General features: G+C 52.3%; 1 protein-coding gene across 8 annotated transcripts in view; it reads right to left on the bottom strand.

Moving 5' to 3' along the window:
* The window catches only part of HIVEP3 (HIVEP zinc finger 3), a 264,012-nt gene that overhangs the window by 130,189 nt on the left and 110,004 nt on the right, over positions 1-23,819 (bottom strand). For 2 of the 8 annotated variants that reach the window (XM_085081168.1, XM_085081171.1), the window contains one exon: positions 5,063-5,134. The gene's annotated coding sequence lies outside the window, so the exon portion shown is untranslated. Of the gene's footprint in view, positions 1-5,062; positions 5,135-6,019; positions 6,396-7,769; positions 7,976-9,265; positions 9,539-23,819 lie in introns of those variants that run through there. The other 6 variants (XM_085081169.1, XM_085081165.1, XM_085081166.1 and 3 more) reach the window with 6 other exon arrangements.

The following is a 23,819-nucleotide window of genomic DNA, read 5'->3' as shown; positions in this document are numbered from 1 at the left end:
TATTATTTATTTATTTATATAGTGGGTTATTTATATAGTGGCTTATTTATATTTATTTACTATTTCTTTATTTATTATTATTTATTTCTTCGCCATTATTTATTTATATACTGGCTTGTTTACAGTTATTTATTAATTATTCCTTTATTATTCTTTCTCTATTATTATTTATCCATTTATATACTGGTTTATTTATTATTCATTAACCTCCCTGCTTTATTTCCAGTGAGAGCTGGACGAGGATCCCAAATCCCAACACCCCCCAGACGCCACGTGGCAGAAGCTGCCAACCTGCTCTGAGCAAATCTCTGTCCAAAAAGTGCACGGGTGTGGCTAGCACAGGTCTTTCCCATGAGAAATCCTTTTGTGTTCTATAAATAAAGATAAAGTTTGGATGTTATTAAAAACAGTGTCCCAAGATCTGGACAGTTCAGGCCTGGCCAGTCAGGCCTAGGGGGAGGTTTCTGACTGACCAATCTGGGTGACTTTTGAAAACTCTATATATATGATGAAATCAAAACAATAAAGGTCTTTTCCTTCTTGCCACTGAGAACTGGACTCTTCTCTCTGCTAGCGGCTCAACAGCGACACACGGGAGAAACCCCATGGGGTTCAGCACCAAACAACACCCCAGAAATCCCAAATCCAGCCGCAGAGAAGGGAATTCCAGCGCTGTCCTGGGGAGCTGGGCAGTGCAGGCAGGCAGGGCTGTGAGCAGTAAGAAATGCTCACTGCCATCCCTGCCCTGCCCTGTGCCACCTGCCCAGCTCAGCTCAGCACAACCAGCCCTTCCTGCTGCCGAGGAACAACCTGAGCCTGTTCTCCCCACTGCAGCTGCTGCTGAGCACACAGTCGGGCTGGGAAGCTCTGTGCCCCTCCTCCCCAGCTCGCTCGGGCAGTTATGAATGAGGCATTGATGGTGCCCAAACCTCAGCCATCCACCTTGGAGGGAGAGCTAAAATTAGGGTGGAGAACATTCCCCGAGCTGTCAGCAGGGGAGACAGCTCGTGTGGGATGCTGGGGATGCGGCAGGCAAAACAGCCATCCCAAAAATACAGGTCCTTTATTTGGGACCAGAAAAAGGATCCAGGCTGTGCCCCTTGTTGGAGAGCTGCTGGGTTTGCACACACCCCATATCCCCATTTATCCCAAAAACTCAGCTATTCCTGGAAAGTCCAGCAGGGTTGAGTTGTGCCAACACATGCAGGCAGCTCCTGGGAGCAGAGGAAGAAGCAAGGTGCAATGACTGAGCTGAATTTCCACCCCAGCAGAGCCCAATGAGGCTGTAAATGCAGAGCTGACATTGCTGATGGTGGGGAAACAGGCAGGGCTGGACAGAGAATGGCACTTGGACCAGCAGAGAATGGGGAGAAAGGAAAAGAAACTTCATTTTCACTCCAAACGGGATCGGGGAATTCATGGCCAGGGGTGTCCAGCTTTCAGGAGAGAGGGAGAGGTCAGCGTGTGTGAAACCCCAGAGGAACTGGAGAAGGGAAGCAGAACCTTCCTGGCTGGAGGGAAAGCAGGGGGTGTGGGGTTTGTTCAGGACTGAGGGCAGAGCTCAGGGATCTGCAGCTCCTCCCGAGGACAGCTCTGATCTCTGCTCTGGGACAGGACAGGAGCCAGGGAAGGGCTGGAGCTGGGAACTGCCCAGGGCAGCTCAGGCTGGAGATCAGGAAAGGTTCTTCCCCCAGAGGGTGCTGGCACTGCCCAGGCTGCCCAGGGAATGGGCACAGCCTGAGGCTGCCAGAGCTGCAGGAGCCTTTGGACAGCACTGCCAGGGATGCACAGGGTGGGGTTTGGGGTGTCTGGGATCCATGATCCTTGGGGTCCCTTCAGCTCTGGATGCTCTGGGATCCTGCTCTGGGATTCTCCAATCCATCACCTGGGATTACCTATGGATAACCTGAGCACCCCTCAGCGCCCACCAGGCACAGCCCCTCCTTCCCCTTCCCAACCTTTGCTTACATTTCATCTCCTCCGCTCTGATTCCAAGGTTTAATAACATTTAATCCCGGCATATCCTGAATGAATTAATTAATTAGATCCCATTCCCAGCCACGGTGCCAATTCCTGCAATCCCCCCGCAGCAGCTCAGCCCCTCCAGGCCAGCCCAGCCCGCTCAGCTCAGGGCAAAGGAACTCATTCCCAAGCCCTCGGAGTTTTCCCCTCGCTGGTTCGCCACTAGAGCTCCTGTGGGTGTAACAGTGATATCCTGCCAGCCCCACTGAACTCACAGCCCTCAGCAGCGCTGGGAGCCAATCCCTGGAAATTCAGCCTTTATTCACTCAAATCGATGGGTTAGGACCGAGGGGACACTGCGACCATCCAATCCATCTGCTCCAACCACAGCTTGCTGCTCCCTCCCTCCTCAAATCCTCCCCAGCCAAGCATTCTTTTTCTTCCCCGTTGCAAAGAAACCGCTAAACTATTTTTGTTTTCTTCTTTTTTTTTTCACCAGGAACAAGCTGTGTGAATTCAGCAGAAACAGGGCTATTTTGACAGGCCAGACGCTTTCCCTCCCCGCGCTGCTCTCCCTCCGCTGCGAGCTGATTTCCGAGCCGAGCTGACACCTCGGCGGAGCATCCTGCCAGCCTCCCACCCTCTCCCTCTGTCTCCGCTCATCCCCTGCCCTGTCACCGCTCCGGGAAGAGCCACCCGCTGCTCGGGGACACAGCCGGGCTGCCAGGCACCGCGGCCCGGGAGATGCTGCCCGCTCTGCCCGCATCCCTGTGTGCTCTGCCCGCATCCCTGTGTGCTCTGCCCGCATCACTGTCTGCTCTGCCCGCATCCCTGCCCGCTCTGCCCGCATCCCTGTCCGCTCTGCCCGCACCCCTGCCCGCTCTGCCCGCACCCCTGCCCGCTCTGCCCGCATCCCTGCCCGCTCTGCCCGCATCCCTGCCCGCTCTGCCCGCATCCCTGCCCGCTCTGCCCGCATCCCTGCCCGCATCTCTGCCCGCATCCCTGTCCGCTCTGCCCGCATCCCTGCCCGCTCTGCCCGCATCCCTGCCCGCTCTGCCCGCATCCCTGTCCGCTCTGCCCGCATCCCTGTCTGCATCCCTGCCCGCTCTGCCCGCATCCCTGTCTGCTCTGCCCGCATCCCTGTCTGCTCTGCCCGCATCCCTGCCCGCACCCCTGCCCGCTCTGCCCGCATCCCTGGCCGCACCCCTGCCCGCTCTGCCCGCATCCCTGTCTGCTCCGCAGCATCTCCGCGCCGTAATTAATTCTGATCTCAGCCCAGCCTCATCAGCTCTGTCTGCTGCCGGCGCTGGGCGGAGCCCCCGCTCGAGTGCGGCTGTTTACAAACACCGAAAAGCCAATTTCAACCCCATTTAGAGCCATTGTGTCTCGCTCCAGCTGCCCGAGGAGCTTTTACTCAGCTCCTGGCCCCGCACCAGCGAGCGGAGCGACAGATTGCCAAGAAGGGTGGAGGGAGGGGTGGCCAGACGACACAGCAGATGAATTTATTGAATTTCTCGTCCCAGAAGGGAGGTCAGGAGCCAGGCCCGGCTGCAGGGACACACTGCAAGGAGGTGGCAGGAGAGGTCGGCGATAATCAGCTCTCAGGCAGCCGGTCGGGAGCGATTGCTGCGGGAGGTGGCTGGGAAATGTCACCGCCGCTGCCAGCCCTGTCCCCTGCAATTAGCGCTCGGCCAGAGGCTCCCCGAGCCCCCCGAAGCAGCTGAGCCTCTGCAGGGCCAGCAGCACACTGGGCTCGATGGTCCTTCCTGCTCTGGGTGCTCTGTGATCTGCTCGGGGATTCTCTAACCCACCGCCTGGAACTGTCTGTGGATAATTCCCATCCCAGCGCTGGTGGCACCGCGTGTGGCACAGCCCGGCCCGTCCCCGAGCTGCCCTGCTCCTTCCCTGCCCTGCTGCCCATGCTGGGCCATCCCAGTGGAACCGGGAAAATCAAATCCCTCTGGATTTGCGGCCTGGATGCAGCAAGGGATGTGGATCCCGAGGGATAAAGCTCTGATGGAGGAGCAAACAGTCCCATTTTCTGCTCAAGGCCAGGTTTGGCTGCTCTGCCTGGGGATGGAACTGGGACATTTCCTATTCTTCAATGTGAAAAATGGGATCAGGAGGAGGAACCTCTCGCTTGCCCAGAGTTCATTTGCTGTTTAATTCAAGAGTTAATTTGCTGTTTCAAGCGTTCAGCCTCAGAGGGGGAAGCTCAGGTGAGCTCTGGTTTTCTCCTGCTCTCTTTCAGGGTGGATCAGAACTCTCTCCACATCAGGATTTGCATCTTTCCCAAGCAAACCAGGAGTTATCAGCTGGAGACAAACATCCCGAGGGTTTTCCATGCAGGAGCAAGGCTGGACACACTCAGGCCCAGCTCAGCCTGACTCTGCCTTATGTTTTCTCTGATTAAAAATTCAAACCTTCCCAACTCTGGACATCTGTCTCACACCAGCCAAGGGATTCCCAGTCCTTCAAATACCCCCAGCACCAGCACCAGCACCAGCCCTGGAAGTGAGTCCCTCCAACTCTCCATATCCATGGCCAGCAGCACTGGGCTCTCCAAGAGCTCCAGGAATGGCATTTTAGTCCCACAAATCTCCTCAAAGTTGGGCAGGCAGCATCCCACAGGCAGGGAAAACTTCCCCAGTTTGGGATCTGGTGCTCAACCATGAGGGGAGAGACCCAGCAGCAGCTTCTGGTGAAGAATATTTGATATTTTTCAGCCAGATGAAGAGCCAGAAGGAAAATCCCAGCGGCAGGAGCTGCCAGCTCCACCCTCACCCTGCACACCATGAAAATCCCTGCAGACAAACACCTCTGTGGTGCAAACCAAACCAGAGCACTCTGACAGCACAAATAAAGGGAATAACCAGGTCTGGCTCAGTCCTTACCCTGCAAAACATCATTCAGTGCTCAGTCACCAAGGCCTGCTGTAGGAACAGCAAACCCTGTGGCTGTGTCACCTCAGAGGGACACAAATCCTGTAGGAAACCCGCAAAAAGCAAAGAATTATCCCAAAACCAGGCAGAAAATCCCCGAGGGCACAGAGTGAGCTCCTCACACCCCAAATCTCTGGAGCCACAGCCGAGTCTCTTACCTGTGGAAAAGCTGCTACAGGTTCATCCTCGGAGATGCAGAGGTGACTCAGGTGTTGATGGGATAAAGGTGCCTGGGGTGGGAGAAAAGGGACATTGATGAGGTGAGGCAGCTTGAAATGTTTGTCGTTCTATCTCAGAGACACTCACAGCCCCTCCAAAGCAGGATTTTATTCCTTGCTCCCATCCACACTTCAGGGATTTTCCTTCCTTGCCCTCTTCCTCCTTATCTCAACCCTCCTGTCACACTTTTGGCTTTATCTTTATCTTTTAGGCATTTTCATCTGCTCTTCTCCCAAACAACCATATCATTTTGGGAGAGGAGAACTGCAGGGAGTTTTCTTTGCATGGGAAATGCTCCATTTCCAGAGACAAAGCTAAGGTCCAGGAGCCAGGCTGGGCTTTGTGCTTCTCCTAAAATCACACCCTGAGTGCAAATTCAACCCCATCTGGACCAGTTCAGAAAATTGGGAAATAACGCTGAGCTCTGCCCTGGGCACAGTCAAGGGTGGATCATCCATTCCCAACCTCAGTGGGGCTAAACTTTAACAGAAAATTAAAAATCCCAACCAGACACCCAGGAAAAAAAACGTTCAAAAGGCTAGGCTGGCTTAACAAAGTTCACAGAATCACAGAATCACAGAATCACAGAATCACAGAATCACAGAATCACAGAATCACGGAATCACGGAATCACGGAATCATGGAATCACAGAATCCCAGGACGGTTTAGGTTGGAAGAACCTCAAATCCCATCCCATCCCTGCAGGGGTGACAGAGGTGACATCCCTGGAGCATCCTCAGTGGCCAAGCTGGACAAGAGGAGCAGGAGGAGTCACTGCAGGACTTCATCCACATCCTCATCCTCACCCACACCCATCCAGGGCTCCTCTCAGAGTGTCTTTAATTAATCGTTCTCATTAAACAGCAGAAAAAAAAATTAAAAATTCAACAGTCACTCCAGACAGGTCAGATCTGAGCATTTAACAGAACCAACACCACCAGGCCATTCAGGAACTCTTCCCAACATCTCCCCCACCATTCCTTCAGCTGCCAGCAATGAAATCCAGTCATGTCCAAGCTCTGTCTTTTCTCCTGAAAGCATTCTGGGCTCTTGCAGAGCTCCCAGGAAGTCGCAGAAAACTCCTCACAACGTTGTTGCAAAAGCTCCTCTGCACAAATAAATGCTGAATAGGAATGCTGAGAATGCCTGGAATCACCGTGGCAGGAACTGAAGGCACAGGTGAACTTCAGCTTCCCCACAGGTGAATTTCAGCCATTTCACAGGTGAATTCAAACCACCCCACAGGTGAATTTCAGCCATCTCACAGGTGAAATCAAACCACCCCACAGGTGAATTTCAACCAGTAACGCTGGACTAAGAATAAAACCATTCCCCTGTTAAATTTGAAGCTGTGTTGAAATGCAGTGTTTGGTTCAGCGAGGGGGAAAGCCCAAGGAAGTGCTACAAAAGCAGTGAGCAAATGTTGGTTTTAGGATCAGGGCCCAGCACCATGGACACGGCTCAGTCCATCCCCGGGGTGATGAACAAACACTCCACGTCCTGGGAATTCTCTTCAGGGGCTTTGGGGTCCCTTTTTCCTGCAGGAATTGAGGTTTTGCAGAGATCAGAAAGCCCCAGCTCAGGGCTGTGCAGAGCTCTGCCCCACGCTGCTCCCCAAGAGCACAGTGTCCCCAAACCACCAGAACCTCTCTCAGTCCACACAGAAACACTCCAGGTCAGCAAATCCAGAGCCTGCCAGGTGCTCAGGGATACCTGCAGAGCCCCCTGGATCTGTCACTTGCACACCTCGAGTTATTCAGTTATTCCTGCACAATCCTCAGCCTTTCTGCTGCTCCTTTCCTTTCTCCTTTCCTTTCCTCTCCTTTCCTTTCCTCTCCTCTGTTCCCTCAGAGTGGCAGCAAGGGGACACAGGGTGACTCCAGCCACCCCCATCCATCTCCCCATCTCTCTCCCCCCGGTGGCTTCTCCCAGCATTAGAAAGTGCTGAAGCCCTGGGATGGAATTGCCAGAGAAGCTGTGGCTGCCCCTGGATCCCTGGCAGTGTCCAAGGCCAGGCTGGAGCAGCCTGGGACAGTGGGAGGTGTCCCTGCCATGGCAGGGGTGGCACTGGGTGGGATTTCAAGTCCTCCCAACCCAAACCACTCTGGAATTCTCTGTCCCCTTTCTCACCCCACCAAAAAAGCCTGGGAATTACAGAGCCAAACGGATGGGGAAAGTGAGAATCCAGATGAGATATCCCTGGATGGAAGAGGATGAGGATGAGTTATGAGGAGGCTCCCATCTGTCAGCACATTCCTCAGTCCGAATGAATCCCAGCTCAGCAGGACGCTGGGATAAAGGGTCCTGCTGGGGAAAAAGGGTCCTGCTGCCCCCTCAGCGTCCTGCAGCTGTCCCTGGCTCCCTGCCAACCCTCCCCAAATCTCAGCTTTTCTGGCCCAAATCTGAGAGGGCACAGAATCACAGAATTGTGAAATCTGCCTGCACACAGCCGCTGTCCCGTCCCCTGTCCCCTGTCCCCTGTCCCCCGCCTGGCCAGCGCATCCCAGTGCGTGCGGGAAGGGCATGGAAAAGCTGGATCCAGCCCGGGGCTGCTCGGGAAGGCCATGGAAAAGCTGGATCCGCCCCGGGGCTGCTCGGGAAGGCCATGGAAAAGCTGGATCCGCCCCGGGACTGCTCTATTTCACCTCCTTCAGCGCTCGGGAAAGATTCGCAGGGAGCCAGGCGGGACGAGCGCGCATTCCAGCTCCAGAAATAGCTCAGCTCTGCAGAGCTGCCTGCGAGCTCCGCAGCCTCTCCGGTGCACGGAGCAGCTCCCGGGCAGGCAGGGCGGCGCTCGGCATGATCCCGGGCGGGAAGGGAGGTTTTTCCCTGCGGGAAGAGAGGATTTTCCCTGCGGGAAAGGTTCCCGGCTCAGGTGAACAAAGCAGCGCTGGGTTTGGTTTCCTCGCTCTGCAGAGTGGTTTAATGAGCTCGTTTGTGCCTCGGAGAGGGAGCTGGGCTGAGCTGAGCCCTGGCCTGTCCTGAGGAGAAGCTTCCCGGATTTCTGCTGTGCCAGCCTGGCCTTGGCAGCTGCAGAACCAGCACGGGGCAAGGGCTGGCTCTGGGAGCTGCTCAGAGCAAATCGCGGGGATTTCTGGTGACTCTGACAATCCCTAATCCTCGGGATAAATGGAATTGGTGCTGCGAGTGGCATTCAGGCCCATGGGACTCTCTTTTCCCGCTCAGACTCTTTTCCATTGCTAATCCACACTTTCTGGCCACCATTCCCCATTCAGGGTTGTTTTTTTGGAGACACCAAACCTGGGGACACCAAAGTCAGCATTCCCAGCACAGCCTTTTCCTCGTGTTTCCAGCACCAGCACTGAGCCCCATGGGACTCCCTTTCCCCACTCTTAATCCACACTTTTTGCTCATCATTCCCAATTTCAGGCTCTGTCTTTTGGACAGGGGGAGCCCAAAGACAGCCCCTTCCCTCCCAGATTGCAGCCTCACAGAAGTGCCAAACAGCCCAGGATCCACCCAAACACCAGCACAGCACCGAGACATGTGGCACTCTCTTTTCCCACTCCCTTTCCCCACTCTCTTTCCCACCATTAATCCACACTTTTTGCCCTTCATTCCCGATCTGGGGCTCTGGTTTTTTGGAGAGGGGCAGAGCCCAAACACAGCTCTTTCCCTCCCAGATTGCAGCCCCACAGAGCTGCCAAACAGAGCCCAGGATCCATCAAACCACCAGCACAGCACCAGCCCTGTGGGACTCTTTTCCCACTCAGACTCTTTTCCATCACTAATCCACACTTTTTGGTCACCATTTCAGAATCAGGGCTCTGGTTTTTTGGAGACACCAAACGTGGAGACCCCAAACCCAGCATTCCCACCAGCACACAGCACTGAGCCCATGGGACTCCCTTTTCCCACTCCCTTTTCTCACTCCCTTTTGCCACTCCCTTTTTCACCATTAATCCACACTTTTTACCCATCATTGCCGATTTAGGGCTCTGGGTTTTTTGGACGGGGAGAGCCCAAAGACAGCCCTTTTCCCCCCTTTTTTCCCTCCCACGGAGGTGCCTTGCAAGCTAGAAACAGCCCAGGATCCATCAGAACAGCAGCACAGCCCCGAGCCCTGTGGGATTCCCTTTCCCCACTCCCTTTCCCCCATGAATCCCCACTTTTTGCCCACCGTTCCCCACTCCGGGCTCTGCTCCCTCCCGGCTCGCAGCCGCACGGAGGTTGGCGAGCAGAGCTCAGGATCCATCACAACTCGGGATAGTTGCCACGGCAACGCCGCACGTGTGTCTGTGTGCGCCTGGCGAGCAGACTCCAGCCCGGGTTGCCACGGGCAACGCCAGCCACATCCCAGCCCCGGCCACCTCCCCGGTGTCACCTGCGGGAGCGGAGCTGTCCTGAGATGTCCCCGAGCTCCGCTCCGCTCCAGCTCCTCCGGGCCAGGAGGATTTTTATTGGGATTTTTCTCTCCCCATCCCCTGCAGCACCTGCGCCCTGCTCGTGGCTCCTTCCCAAACAGATGGTGATCCCAAAAATAATCGCAGCCCCTCTCCTGCGGGGTCTGAGCCCGAGCTGCTGGCGGCAGAGCTGTCCCCAGACCACCAGGAGCAGCAGATGGTCACGGCGTGAGCTCGGGGCTGGGCAGGGATGTCAGTCAGAGCGCCGAGTGCCAGCCTGGGATGTGGCACAGAGCAGGGAGGGCACAGGCTGCGGCTGGAGGGCTGGCATTGCCCACAGGGCATGGGGTTTGGTTGGAATAACGGGGAAAATTCAGGGGTTTGTGATGCTGCAAAGATCAGACCTCACGCTGCTCCAGCCCTGCTGAGCCTTTGGCCATGCCTCACTGAAACCTCCAGCAGAACAGGGAAAAAGGAGGGGAAAAGAGGGAAAAAGAGGGAAAAAAGAGGGAAAAAGAGGGAAAAAAGAGGGAAAAAAGAGGGAAAGAAGACGGAAAAAGGAGGGGGGCAAGAGGGAAAAAGGAGGGAAAAAAGAGGGGAAAAGAGGGAGAAAGGAGGGGAAAAAGAGGGGAACGGGGGGGAGAAAGGGGGAAAAAGAGGGAAAAAATAGGGAAAAAAGAGAGAAAAAAGAGAGAAAGAAGAGGGAAAGAAGGGGGAAAAAAGAGGGAAAAAGAGGAAAAAGGGGAAAGAGCAAGCACAGAGCCAACTGCAGAAATGAGAGCAGGACAAACCCCCAGAAAAGCAGCAATGCTGTTATATAAAAGCATTCAGAACCTCTTTGGGGGCTTTGGGCTCCCCCAGGCTGCTCTGCTCCCGTGGGCTAGAAAATCAAAGGGAAGGCACAGCAGAATTGTCTCCTTCATCCCTTCACGGGGGTTTGTGGCCAAATTTGTCAGGTTTTTTTGGCCAAATCTCAGTTTTTTTGGCCAAACCTCTCAGGCTGATGCTGCTCCACAGCAACCCCAAAACTGTGCTTTTTGCAGAGCCCCATTCAGGCTGAAGGTTTCCTGCTAAAATCTGTGGTCAGACTGCCCCAGCTAGCAGCAGTTTGGAGTCTGGAAATGCTGATCCCTTCGGAGAAATTAAAGGAGAAAAAGCTGCATGTTTCAGACGAGTCCAAAAAAAGAAATAGAGGAAAAAAAAAAAAAAAAAAAAAGGAGAAGAAAAAAAAAAAAAAAGTGTGAGGGAATAAAAACCTGCAATAATTGACGGGTGGGAACGCCAGATTGAAAAGAAATTTCTGGGGAGTGTGTTTTGCTAATGAGGCAGGTTCTGGAAAGGAGAATTGAGCCGCAGAAAGACAAAAACAACTCCCAGGGAGCAGAAAGGACACCGGGGAGTGGGACAATCCCTGGGGACAGGGGGGAATTGTCCCTGGGCTGGGGCTGAAAGGAGCAGCAAAGCTCATTTACCTTCCTCTTCCCCCCCTGGAGCCCAGAATTCCAGCAGCTCCTTTCCTCACATATTCCTCACTGGAAAAGCTGATTTTCCTCCATTTTTTCTCCAGCAGGACTTGCCAAACTCTGTTTGCTGTGTTCCCAGAGAGCCCAGTTACCCCAGCAGGACACAAACACCCCCTGGAAACCGCAAATACCCCTGGAAACCCCAAATACCCCCTGGAAATCCCCAAATAGCCCCTAGAAATCCCCAAATATCCCTGGAAACCGCAAATACCCCTGGAAATCCCAAATACCCCCTGGAAATCCCAAATACCCCCTGGAAATCCCAAACACCCCCTGGAAATCCTAAATACCTCCTGGAAACCCCAAATACCCCCTGGAAATCCCAAATACCCCTGGAAATCCCAAATGCCCCCTAGAAATCCCAAATACCTCCTGGAAATCCCAAATGCCCTCTGGAAATCCCTTTCCCAGTGGGAATTCCATCAGGACCAGCAAAGGCAGCAAGCACAACCCTCGGGCAGTGTGTCCAGGCTGTTCCTGCCGTTCCCAGTTTGTCTCCCCAGTTCCCAACTGGGAAAAGCAGGAATGGGGTTCACACCCTTCAGCACCCCGAGCTTTCCTGCCGTGCCACGAGGTCAGCTGTGGCTCACTTAAAGCCAATAATTTGATTATTTCTGATCATTTAATTTGAATTCTCTCCCCTGACGTGCTCCATGGATTAATTCTCCATGTGATGTGATGCCTTGATGAACTTTTACTGTGAGATTCATCTCCATGCCAAGAAAAAAAGCCCCAGAAATCCTCCAAAAATCCTTTTATTGACCTCTCAGGCCCTAGAAACACCTGAAAAGAATCCCTGGAAAGGCTTTGCCCAGGGAAAGGCAGGAATCCAAGAGGAATCCCTGGATCCCAGATCCCTGGGGAGCTGCCTGGGAAGATTTTCCCAGGGGATGAGGCAGTTTTGGGGGAAAACCTTGGCATAGACACCTGGGAGGGACCTGCTGGGGTTTTCCAGCCAGGAAGGGGCTGGAAAGGGATGAGGGATGATTTGGGATGAGGGGTGATTTGGGATCAGGGATGAGGGGTGATTTGGGATCACGAGTGATTTGGGATCAGGGATAATTTGGGACTGGGCTGCTTTAGGATCAGGAGTGATTTGGGATCAGAGTTGCTTTGGGATCAAGGGTGCTTTGGGATCAGGGATGATTTGGGATTGGGGACGATTTGGAATTAGCAATGATTTGGGATCAGGGATGCTTTGGGATCAGGAGTGATTTGGGATCAGGGATGATTTGGGATCATGGAGGATTTGGGATCAGGAGTGATTTTGGATCAGGGATGTTTTGGAATCAGGGATGTTTTGGGATTGGGGATGATTTGGAATTAGCAATGATTTGGGATCAGTGATGTTTTGGGATCAGGGCTGCTTTGGGATCAGGGATGATTTGGGATCAGGTTGGGATCAGGGCTGCTTTGGGATCAGGAGTGATTTGGGATCAGGGATGATTTGGGATCAGAGATGATTTGGGATCAGGGATGATTTGGGATCAGGGATGCTTTGGGATCAGGAGTGATTTGGAATCAGGGATGTTTTGGGATCAGAGATGCTCCAAACCCCCTCAGCTCCACGCAGAGAGACAAAACCCCCCAGCTCTCATTTCCTGCTGCCCCAAAGGTTCATCTTTGCCCTTCTGCCAGATAACCCCAAACCCAGACAGGATCTGGAGCCCAGACTGCACCCCAGGACCCCAAACCCAGCATTCCCAGCAGGAGCTGCTCCTGGGCACTGCTGAGAGGGAATTTCAGTGACCTGGGAGTGATGAGGACATTCCTGAAGGAGCTGGAGAGAAGCAGAACCTCCTAAAATTGGGGTTTTCAGAGCAGCACAACCCCAAAATGCAGCCCTGGGACCCCAAAGCCACCACTCTGAGGGCACAGGAGAGCCTCTGGACAAATCCCTGCCCCAAATTGGGTTTGTCACCCTCAGCTCCCAGGGATGGAGAGCTGGAGAGTTCCTGCACGGCAGCAAAGGGATTAATCTGAATTTCCAAGTGGGATCCAAATGCCTCAATGTGTTTCCTGGTGGTGCTGCCAGCAAGAGCTCAGGGCAACAGCAACCCCGAAATGAGCCCCAAATCATCCTCAAGATTAACCCCAGAATTAACCCCAAAACCAACCCCGAAATTAACCCCAAATCATCCCCAAAATGAACCCCAGAATGAACCCCAAAACCAACCCCAAAATTAACCCCAAAATTAACCCCAAATCATCCTCAAAATGAACCCCAGAATTAACCCCAAAAATCAACCCTAAAATTAACCCCCAAATTAACACCGAAATCAAGTCCAAAATAAATCCCAAATTCAACCCCAAAATCAGCCCCAAAATGAACCCCAAAATCACCTCCAAAATTAACCCCAAAATCAACCCCAAATTCAACCCCAAAATCAACCCCTGGGAGCCATGAGGAGCCTCCCTCTGACCCCAGGGAATGGCAAATGGGATTTTTCAGGAACAACGGGAATAGCCCCATCCCAAATCCCAAATCCCAAATCCCAAATCCCAAATCCCAAATCCCAAATCCCAAATCCCAAATCCCAAATCCCACAGCTCTGGGAAGGATTCTGCTGCAGCCTCAAAAATAAACCCAAGGAAGAGCTAAATTCACTTCCAGCTCCTCCCAACACCAAGAGCTCTGCAGAACCCCAGGCTGAGTTATTCCCTGGGAGGAAGGAGTTGGAAAATTCCCGAGGATGTTGGGATTGATCCCAGTGCTCCCCAAATCTGCTGGCAGGATTTACTCCAGTCGCTCTGGGAAACCCTGGAAACCTCCAACTGCCATTTCCCAGGGCAACCTGAGGAGATGAATTGATTGCTGGAGATTAATTCAGGGTTTAGGGAGCAGCATTGGGGTGGAAGTGCAGTTTTCCCATTTCGGTGGGGAAAAAGGAGCAGGGAAATGGGACAGCCCAGCCTGGGGGGTTTCCAGGTGGAACCCATGGGAGCCTCTGGAATTTGGTGCTAAAAATCCAAGGAATGGGAGGGGAGAGACTCCCTAAATCCTGATGGGATTTCACCTTCCCCTCCAAAATACGAATAAATGTCAAATTTTCAGGGTGATGACTCAAGTGCTTGTATTCAATGATCATCTCCTAACGATCCCAGTGCTTTCCAAGCTCACTCGCTGCTTCCTGGGGATGATTTCACCTCCAGGGAGTCAGGGATGAACGGGAATGTTACTCATGGAAAACACAGCTCGTTTATAACTTTGTTTTGGACACTTAAATCAGCGAGGATCAGCTCACCCCGACTGGAATAACCATCTCAGCAGCAGAGTCAAGAAGCAAATGCAAAGCTAATGCCTCATCCCAAATCAAAATCCTTCTGCTGTCCCAACATTCCCCTAAAAAACCCTCTCAGCTGGCAATTTGTCCTGGCAGAAATCCTGGATTTGGGGAAGGGGATCTTTATAGCTCCCATGAAAACTGGCTCTGAGTCCCTGAAAATCCCACCTGAGCTTGGGGCTCCTTGTGCTCCCTGCAGGTCTCCCAAATCTGGATTTGGGACACAATTCCAGCTCTCCCTGCTCACAGGGAGGCACCAGGATTCCCAAAAATCCCCCAGGTGTCGGGAACACCTTTCCTGGAGTCCCACAATTCCCAGAGCTCCAGAACTGAGCAATGTCTGCCATGGATCTGGAGAAGAGGCAAATAAATCCAGAGCTCGGGCAAATAAACTGAGGGAAGTTGCACAAGATCCTGGTGCAGGTTGGGCTCCAGGGCTGGGAATAAATCTGGGAATGGCTGAGCCACCCTGCCTGTGCAGATCCCACAGGGAATTGGGTTTGCCCACGAGGAGCTGGTGGAGATGATCAGCAAATCGAGCTCTGTACACCAGAAATCCCCCAAAAATCCTCTTATTAACCTCTCAGCCCTAGAAATACCTGAAAAGAATCCCTGGAAAGGCTTTGCCCAGGGAAAGGCAGGGATCAGTGAGGAATCCCTGGATCCCAGATCTGTCCCTGGAATCCTGGAATTACAGAGTCATTGGGGTTGGGAAGATTGTCTGAGATTTCTGAGTCCAACCTCAGCCCAGCAGCACTGTGGTCACCACTGAGCCATGACCTCGAGTGCCTCATCCACATGGGTTTTGAGCATTCCAGGGATGGTGATTCCACCATCCAACCCTTTCCATGGAGGAATTTCCCAAGTATTTCTCATCTCAGGACCCTCTCCATTCAGGTTGTTTCTCCCACATTCAGGCACAACCCACCAGCAGCACAGAGGGACAGTGAGGCTGTTCCTGGCTCTGGCAGCTCCTCACACAAAACAATCTCATCATTATGGAATCACTAAGGCTGGAAAAGACCCTAAAGAACAGGAGTTCAACCTCAGCTCAGCAGCACCATGGTCACCTCTGCCTCTGTCCCCAAGGCCACATCCATGGGTTTGGAGCACTTCCAGGGTTGGGGACTGCAAACCTCCCTGGGCAGCTGAGCCAGGGCTGGATCACCCTTTCCATGGAGAAATTATTCCCAAAATCCACCCTGAGCCTCCCCTGGCCCAGCCTGAGGCTGTTCCCTCTCCTCCTGTCCCTGTTCCCTGGAGCACAGCCTGACCCCCTGGCTGTCCCCTCCTGGCAGCAGCTGTGCAGAGCCACAAGGTCCCCCTGAGCCTCCTTTGCACCAGGCTGAGCTCCTTTCCAGCTCCCTATGGGATTCTCCAAACCCCTCCCAGCTCCATCCCTGCCCTGGACACTCTGCAGCCCCTCCATGTCCTTCTTTTCCCCAGGGGACATCTCCCTGCCACCCAGCTGGTGTCCCAGCAGCAGCAGCAGCAGCCAGGCAGGAATATCCTCAGGATAAACAGGAATGTTGCTGCAGCAGCCAGCTCAGCTCTGCCCCTGTTTGCTTTTCCTAAAACTCATCGGAAGCGAGCAAGGAGCTTTAATTACAGCAGGTTTATTTGCAGAGCCGAGAAATGCCAAGATCCCCACGACCTTGACTCGTCCCACTGCGTGCAAAAAGTGGGATTTGCATCCATGGAAAGGTTCTTTCCCTTTCTTTTTGTGGGGTTTTTGCAGGGCTGGACGAGCCAAGAAACCCAGGCTGATCTCAGGGCTGACCTGTTATCTGCAGTACCTTAATGTCATTTTAATATTGTTTCCGTGCAATTGCACTGAGATTGTTGGATAATCGAATTTGGGTGGGAATGTTGCTCCTCCCAAGCAGCAGCTCATTGTCCCCAAAAGCACCAAGGCTGCTGCAGAGAGGGATTCAGGGCTGGCAAAGGGCTGGGTGGATGATCCTTGGAGAAATTCTGATTTTTTTAACCCTTTCACAGCACAGAGCGACCTAAAACCTGGTGTGGCTGCTAATTATAAAACTCAGCAATTAATGGGGTTTATACCCAGAGCACAGATTCTGCCCACAGCCCCAGATTTCCCATCCCAGCTCAGATGTGGCTCCAACCCAACGTCATTTTAATTCCCTGGATGCCAACGTTTGCAGAATTTCTCTGTCTGCAGCTCCAAAGTCACACCTGATGCTCCTGAACATCTGTAGGGTGAAATTTAGATCAGTTTTCACTGTGTTTTTATGGGAAAAAACAGATTTTTTATCTCTGGAAGTGTCCAAGGCCAGGCTGGACGGGGCTTGGAGCACCTGGGATAGTGGGAGAAGTCCCTGGGGTGGGATGAGATGGATTCCAGTGCCTCCCCACCCAAACCAGTCTGGGATTCTCTAAAAATGGGGAAAATCAGTGGCACAAAGTGGCACAAAGAGACTTCCCACCCAAATGAGACCATGAAGGCAGAACGAGGTGGTGAATTAAAAATAACTTGACAAACCTGGGCAGGGAAACCTCAGTGAGGGCAAAGAATGGAGAAAAACAGAGATGGGTTGATCTCAAACCAGTTAGGGATGATTTTATCATCATTTTTATCATCATTTTTATAGTAATTTTAATGGTGATTTTTATTCCACGTCAGTGGCCAGTGTGGGGTAGAAATGTCCACCCAGAGAATGTTGAGTTATAAAAGATTTGGGTGTTCTCCAGAATCTCCCCAAGGATCCTGCAGTGTTTCACACACCCCAAAATGCTCTCCCTGCCTGTCCTGCCCCACATCCCACCTTCCCCTGCTCAGGACTCCAATCATTGGGATTTCACTTCATCCCAGCCATGATTTTCCCCTCCTGGCTGCTGGGATCAGGGAGATGCTGCAGATCCCAATCCATCCCCAAATCAGCACCCAAACCTTTCCATTTCCCCTTTTCCCACCCCCAGTGTTCACCAAACATCTCCAAGGCTGGACAGGACAGGTGACATTCCTTTTTTTTTATAAATAATGCTAAAAACCCTTCCAAGTCCAAGCCTGGCTTCCTTTTCACAGAAAACAAGGGAAAGAGGAGGAGAAAAGAAGAGGCAAGCTGCCAGGGATCTGAGAGCTTCAGGAGCTGACAAAAGACAAGAGAATTTGGGCTGATTTTCCTTTTTTTTTTTTTTTTTGTTAATAATAATTAAAAGAAAGCAGCTTTGCGATGCTGAATTGCCGAGTTGTTATGGGAACTGGCGGCACAGCTGATGCCCCAGAGGAGCACTGAGATCTGCAGGGATAAAAATGTCACACAGGCTGTCTGGGGTGGGGGTGATTTCACCCAAATCGGGGGATAAAACAGCCCTGGCAGTGCCCAGGGTGTGCCAGTGCTGAGCCATGGCCTGGGCAGCACCTCACACCTAAATGGGCACCGATTCACGCCAAAATGGGCATCACTTCACCCCAAAATAGGCAGCACTTCACCCCAAAATGGGCACCGATTCACACCTAAATGGGCACCGATTCACCCCAAAATGTGTATCAATTTACCCCAAAATGTGTATCAATTTACCCCAAAATGGGCAACACTTCACACCCAAAGGGGCACCAGTTCACCCCAAAATGGGCATCAATTCACACCTACATAGGCAACACTTCATACCCCAAAATGGGCAACACTTCACCCCAAAACAGGCATCACTTCACACCTACATGGGCACCAATTCACCCCAAAATGGGTATCATTTCACCCCAAAATGAGCATTTCACACCCCAAATGAGCAACACTTCACACCTAAATGGGCAACACTTCATACCCCAAAATGGGCATCACTTCACCCTAAACGGGCACCAATTCAACCCAAAATGGGCATCAATTCATCCCAAAATGGGCATCAATTCACCCCCAAATGGGCATCACTTCACACCTACATGGGCACCAATTCACCCCAAAATGTGTATCAATTCACCCCAAAATGGACATCAATTCACACCTACATGGGCAACACTTCATACCCCCAAATGGGCATCAATTCACCCCAAAATAGACAGCACTTCACACCTAAACAGGCACCAATTCACCCCAAAATGGGGACCAATTCACCCCAAAATGGGCATCAATTCACCCCAAAATGGGGACCAATTCACACCTAAATGGGTATCAATTCACCCCAAAATGGGTATCACTTCATACCCCAAAATGGGCGCTTCACACCTAAATGAGCACCAATTCATACCCAAAATGGGCAACACTTCACCCCAAAATGGGCGCAACTTCTCACCCCAAATGGGTACAACTCCACACTCAAATGGGCACCAGTTCACATCCCAAAATGGGCATCACTTCAAACCCCAAATGGACACCACTTCATACCAAAATGGGCAGCACTTCACACCCAAAAGGGCACCAATTCTTCCCAAAATGTGCGCCAATTCACACCCTAAATAGGCACAACTTCACACCCCAAATGGAAACCACTTCACACCCAAATGGGCACTTTGCACCAAAATGGGCACCAATTCACACCCCAAAATCGGCACCAATTCATACCCCAAATGGGCACCACTTAAACCCAAAATGGGCACCACTTCCCACCCAAAATACACACCAATTCGCACTGAAAATGGGCACAACGTCACACCTCAAACTGGCACTTCACACCCAAATGGGCACCATTTCACCCCAAACTGGCACCACTTCCCACCCAAATGGGCACCACTTCACCCCAAAATGGGAACAACTTCACACCCTGAATGGGCATTTCACACCCCAAGACGGGCACCACTTCACCCCAAAATGGGCACCAATTCACACCCCAAAATGGGCACCACTTCACCCCAAAAAGGTACAAATTCCCATCCCAGAATGGGCACAACTTCACCCCAAAACGGGCACCGCTTCACACCCTGAATGGGCAACACTTCACACCTGAAATGGGCATTTCACACCTAAGACAGACACCACTTCACCCCAAAATGAGCACCAATTCACGCCCCAGAATGGGCACAACTTCACCCCAAAAAGTCACCAATTCCCACCCCAAATGCGTTCCTGTGGCTCCCCAGGGCAGCTCTGGCTGGAGAGTTCTCCTCACTCTGACCTCAATCCCTCCCTGTCCTGCCCAGCGCCTCACCTTGCTGTGCTCAGCAGTGCAATTTCAGTTCCCCCAGCTGTGATTACCTGGCCTGCATTTGGGATCAGCCTTTCCACATCCATCTAAAGCCTCCGAGTGCTTCCCACCGCCAGGGAAACCCAAATTGCCCCGCAGAGCTCCAGGGCAGGTGGGAGCAGAGCCTGGAGAGAGGATCCCTCCGTGTTTGTTTATCTTGACAACACATTCCTTCACCACACACCTTCCAGGACCTCTGGCCTGGGAAATGACCTGGCTGGGAGCTGGACAGTGGAACTGGGAGGAGTTTGGGATGCTGGAAGTGAGGAGGATCTGAGGGGAAGGTTTGATCTCTTTGGGAAGCACCTGAGGCCATCATCTCTGCACAAATTATAATGTTCACTGCTCCTTTCTCATTCCAGGACCCTCTCCGTTCAGGTTGTTTCTCCCACACTCAGGCACAACCCACCAGCAGCACAGAGGGACAGTGAGGCTGTTCCTGGCTCTGGCAGCTCCTCACACAAAACAATCTCATCATTATGGAATCACTAAGGCTGGGAAAGACCCTAAAGAACAGGAGTTCAACCTCAGCTCAGCAGCACCATGGTCACCGCTGCCTCTGTCCCCAAGGCCACATCCATGGGTTTGGAGCACCTCTTGTCCGTGGCTGGAGGGGAAGTGGGGCTTGGGGAACTGAGCCTGCCTGCCCAACTCCTTCTGTTCCCAGCTGGGTGTCCACCTTGGGCTGGACAGAGCTTTTCCCAGCTCTGCTGGAAGTGCTCAGCAGGCCAAGGGTTTTCCAGGAATGGAGACAGCAAAAGCCTCTGGAGTGTTCTCAGAATGGGAACATTTAATTTATGAATGAACACCTTTGTGCCCATGAGGGGCTGGAGGTGTCCAGGGCAGGGAACAGAGCTGGGAAGGGTCTGGAGCAGCAGGAGAGGCTGAGGGAGCTGGGAAGGAGCTCAGCCTGGAGCAAAGGAGGCTCAGGGGGACCTTGTGGCTCTGCACAGCTGCTGACAGGAGGGGACAGCCGGGGGGTCAGGCTGTGCTCCAGGGAACAGGGACAGGAGGAGAGGGAACAGCCTCAGGCTGGGCAGGGGAGGCTCAGGGTGGACAGCAGCAGGAATTTCCTCATGGAAAGGGTGGTCAGGGATTGGAACTGCTCAGGGCAGTGGTGGAGTCACCATTCCTGAAAGGGTTAAAAAAACGAGCAGATGTGGCCTTGAGGACCAGGTTTGGTGGGTTCTGTTAGGGTTTTTTGGGTTCCATCAGGGTTTAGTGAGTTCCATCAGGGCTTGGTGGCCCTTGAGGACAGGGTTTAGTTTGGATTCAGCTGAAGGTTGGATTGGATGATCTCCGAGGTCTTTCCCAACCTTAATGATTCCATATTTTCCCTTTTAGGACATTCCCAACCTGGTGGCACAGAGGAGTTCACCCTGCACAGCTCACAGCTAAACCCAGAGTTGGGTTTATGGGGGAGACAGAAATGCAGCCAAAATCACAATTCCAGCCGTTCCACCCCAACCCCAACCTCAGGGGGTCTGCAGGACACCAAACCTGCTCCAGGCTGGGTCAGGGATGTTCCCAGTGCCCCATGGCTCTGTCACCATGGCAACGGGACATCCTGGGGACAGCTGGGGTGACAGCAGAGCACAGCCACCCCACAGCCCCCAGAGGCTCCCAGGGCATGAAAATGAGCTTCTCCAGGGATGGAAAAGAGCTTGGAAACAGCAGGGAAGGGGCAGAGCCCAGGGACAGCACTGAGATGGCACCAAGCAGGGTGAGCAATGCTCCTGCAGCCTGGCACAGCCCAGGCCTGCCCAGGGTGTGAGATTTCCTGGGAAAACCCTAAAAAAGGAGCTGAGAACAGCAGGACCAAGTCCCACATCCCTGCAGATGATTTTTTGCTCAATTTTAATGTCCCTGGGATGGGAAGGAGCTCAGCTGCTGGGCTGGGAGTGCTGAGCTCTGTGGGGTTTGGGGATCAAATCACACCTGGACGTCTCCTGGGAAGGAAATCCAGGAAAATCCTCAAGGATTTCACCTCCTGCTGCCTTCCAACCCTCCTGCAGCCCTGAGCTGAGCTGGTCAGGGCAACTGTCACAGGTCAGGCTGTCAGCACCCAAATCAGGGTTTCCTCACCCAAATCATGGTATCCTCACCCAAATCAGGGTTTCCTCACCCAAATCATGGTATCCTCACCCAAATCAGGGTGTCCTGAGCCCCGAGCCAGGCAAGGGCAGCCTGGGGGAGCCACAACCCCACCCCACTTTGATTTTGCACACTACAGCAAACCCTCCCTGTTTGTGCCCAGAGAGGCTTGAAATTTGGGTTCTAAATCCAGTGTGGGACTTTGCCTTCAGCCCCAGTGTCTGTGCCTTATCCCATCCCATCCCATCCCATCCCATCCCATCCCATTATCCCATCCCATCCCATCCTGGGCTATTTTTCCAGCTGTTTTATTTTCCCAGCTGTCCTTTTGGCCCGTGCCAGGAGAGGGCTCTGGGTCTCCTTCCCCTCCAGCACACCAAAAATGACAGATTCCTCCAACGAGCACCGGGAAGGAAACATTTCCTGCCCCCAAAACCTCGCAGAAGCCCCTTGACTGGGACAGGAGATCGAAAACTCATTTGTGGTTTTTTTCCCTGCTCTGAACGACCGAATTTCCCGGAGTTTGGGAGAAGGAGAGAGCTCAGGTTGAGCACAGGACCTGCAGTTTGCATTTACCTCCTGGAATCTCCTGCCAAGTGTCCCTGTGCTCTTCCAGAGGCAGTAAAGCTGCACCCTGCCTGCTCTGCAGAACCACTTCTGGGGTTTGTTTGGTTTTGGGGTTTTTCTCTCAGTTCCAGATGAATTCCAAGCAAAGAGGACACATTTTTTCAGCATTTTCTGTGTCTCCTCTTTGAGCCACCCAACTGCTCCACCTCCACCAGCAGATCCAACTCCCTCCCCAGAGCCCCAAAAGTCCAATAGTATAAAGCAGAATAAAAAGAATATAAAGTAGTGTTAAAAATATTATTGAGTAGGCATACATTTATGTTATGAATATGAGCAAAATTACATTTTTTGCTATTTTTTTGTAATTTAAGACAACAACTCGCACTTGTGGGGAAGGAAAGCTAATAGCTTGGCAAAAGATGCTCCACAAATTATCCGATTTTATAGGGAAATGATTCGATTGAATGGATTTTATGCTTGTAAAAAAACCCCAAACCCAGAATGACTTTTGCAGCTTCTGCTAGATCCTCTGGAAATTTTGGATTCCTTTTCCTGGAAGGTTTCCCCAGGAATAGCAAGGGAATAACCATTAAGGAGAATAAAACGGATTGGCAAAGTTGCCAGGTGAGTTTTCCTTTAGCACCTTGGGAAATGAGATCTTTTTCTCAAGAATAATGGAAAATGAAGGGAGAGGATTGCTCAGCCCCCCATGGATCTGCAGGCAAATCTGGATTTTTCCAAAGATCTCTCCCTGCCCTGCTCTCCATCCCAGCCTGAGCAGAAAGTCCAACAAGCTGCTTCCAGCTGCAAAAGGTTTGCATTTCTCCCCAAATGGTCAATGGAAACTAATCAGGCTGATCAGAGTCACTTTTTATTGGGGTTTCAGCTCTGTGGTTTCCTCTCAGTGGTTCCCACACTGATAAAGAAGGAATTCCTCAGCTCTGTCACTTGATTCCCTTTATCCTGCAGCTAATTAATTAACAAAGGGAAGTTCCATGCCCAGAGTGACACATTTCTGTCCTGCTCATGTCAGCACTGAGCTGTGCACCAGAGCAAACATTTCAATCCCATGTTGGAGCCTTGCTAACAGATCTGCAGGAAATCTGGACTTCCCAAAGATCTCTTCCTGCCCTCCCTCCATCCCAGCCTGGGCAGAAAGTCCAACAGCAGCTCCCAGAGCTTCCAGCTGTGAAAGGTGGAATTTCTCCCCCAAAAATAAGCCCAGGGAAGGCCAGCCAGGCTTCCCTCTGACTGCTGGGATGGAGGAAAGCTTTCCTTCCGAGCAGCCTTTGGAAAGACGGGAGGATGGGTGGAAATCCCCTGGAATTGGAGTTGAATGAACTCCCAGCAGAGCTCAGCTGTGGTGTTCATGGATCCCAGTTCATCCATGGGGCAGCTCCATGGGAATTCCTGCTCTGTGGCCCCCAAAGGTCTCTCCTCACAGCCCCAGAGAGCTCAAACTGCCTCAGCCTCACTCTGTGCCTTTGCAACACTGGGGAGCCCCAAGAAGCAGCAAAGCTGCCCAGATGTCACAGAATCAGAGTCACAGAATCACTGAACCACAAAATCACAGTGTCACAGAGTCACTGTATCATTGAATCACTGAATGTAAAAATCACAAAATCACAGAATCACACTGAATCACACAGAATCACAGAATCACAAAATCACAGAGTCACAGAATCACTGTATCATTGAATCACTGAATGTAAAAATCACAGAAT

Source organism: Lichenostomus cassidix, chromosome 23 (genome assembly GCF_008360975.1).
Source record: "Lichenostomus cassidix isolate B80296 chromosome 23, HeHo_3.0, whole genome shotgun sequence".
In the NCBI taxonomy this organism is placed as follows: domain Eukaryota; kingdom Metazoa; phylum Chordata; class Aves; order Passeriformes; family Meliphagidae; genus Lichenostomus; species Lichenostomus cassidix.
This window is presented reverse-complemented; position numbering and strand designations above follow the sequence as displayed.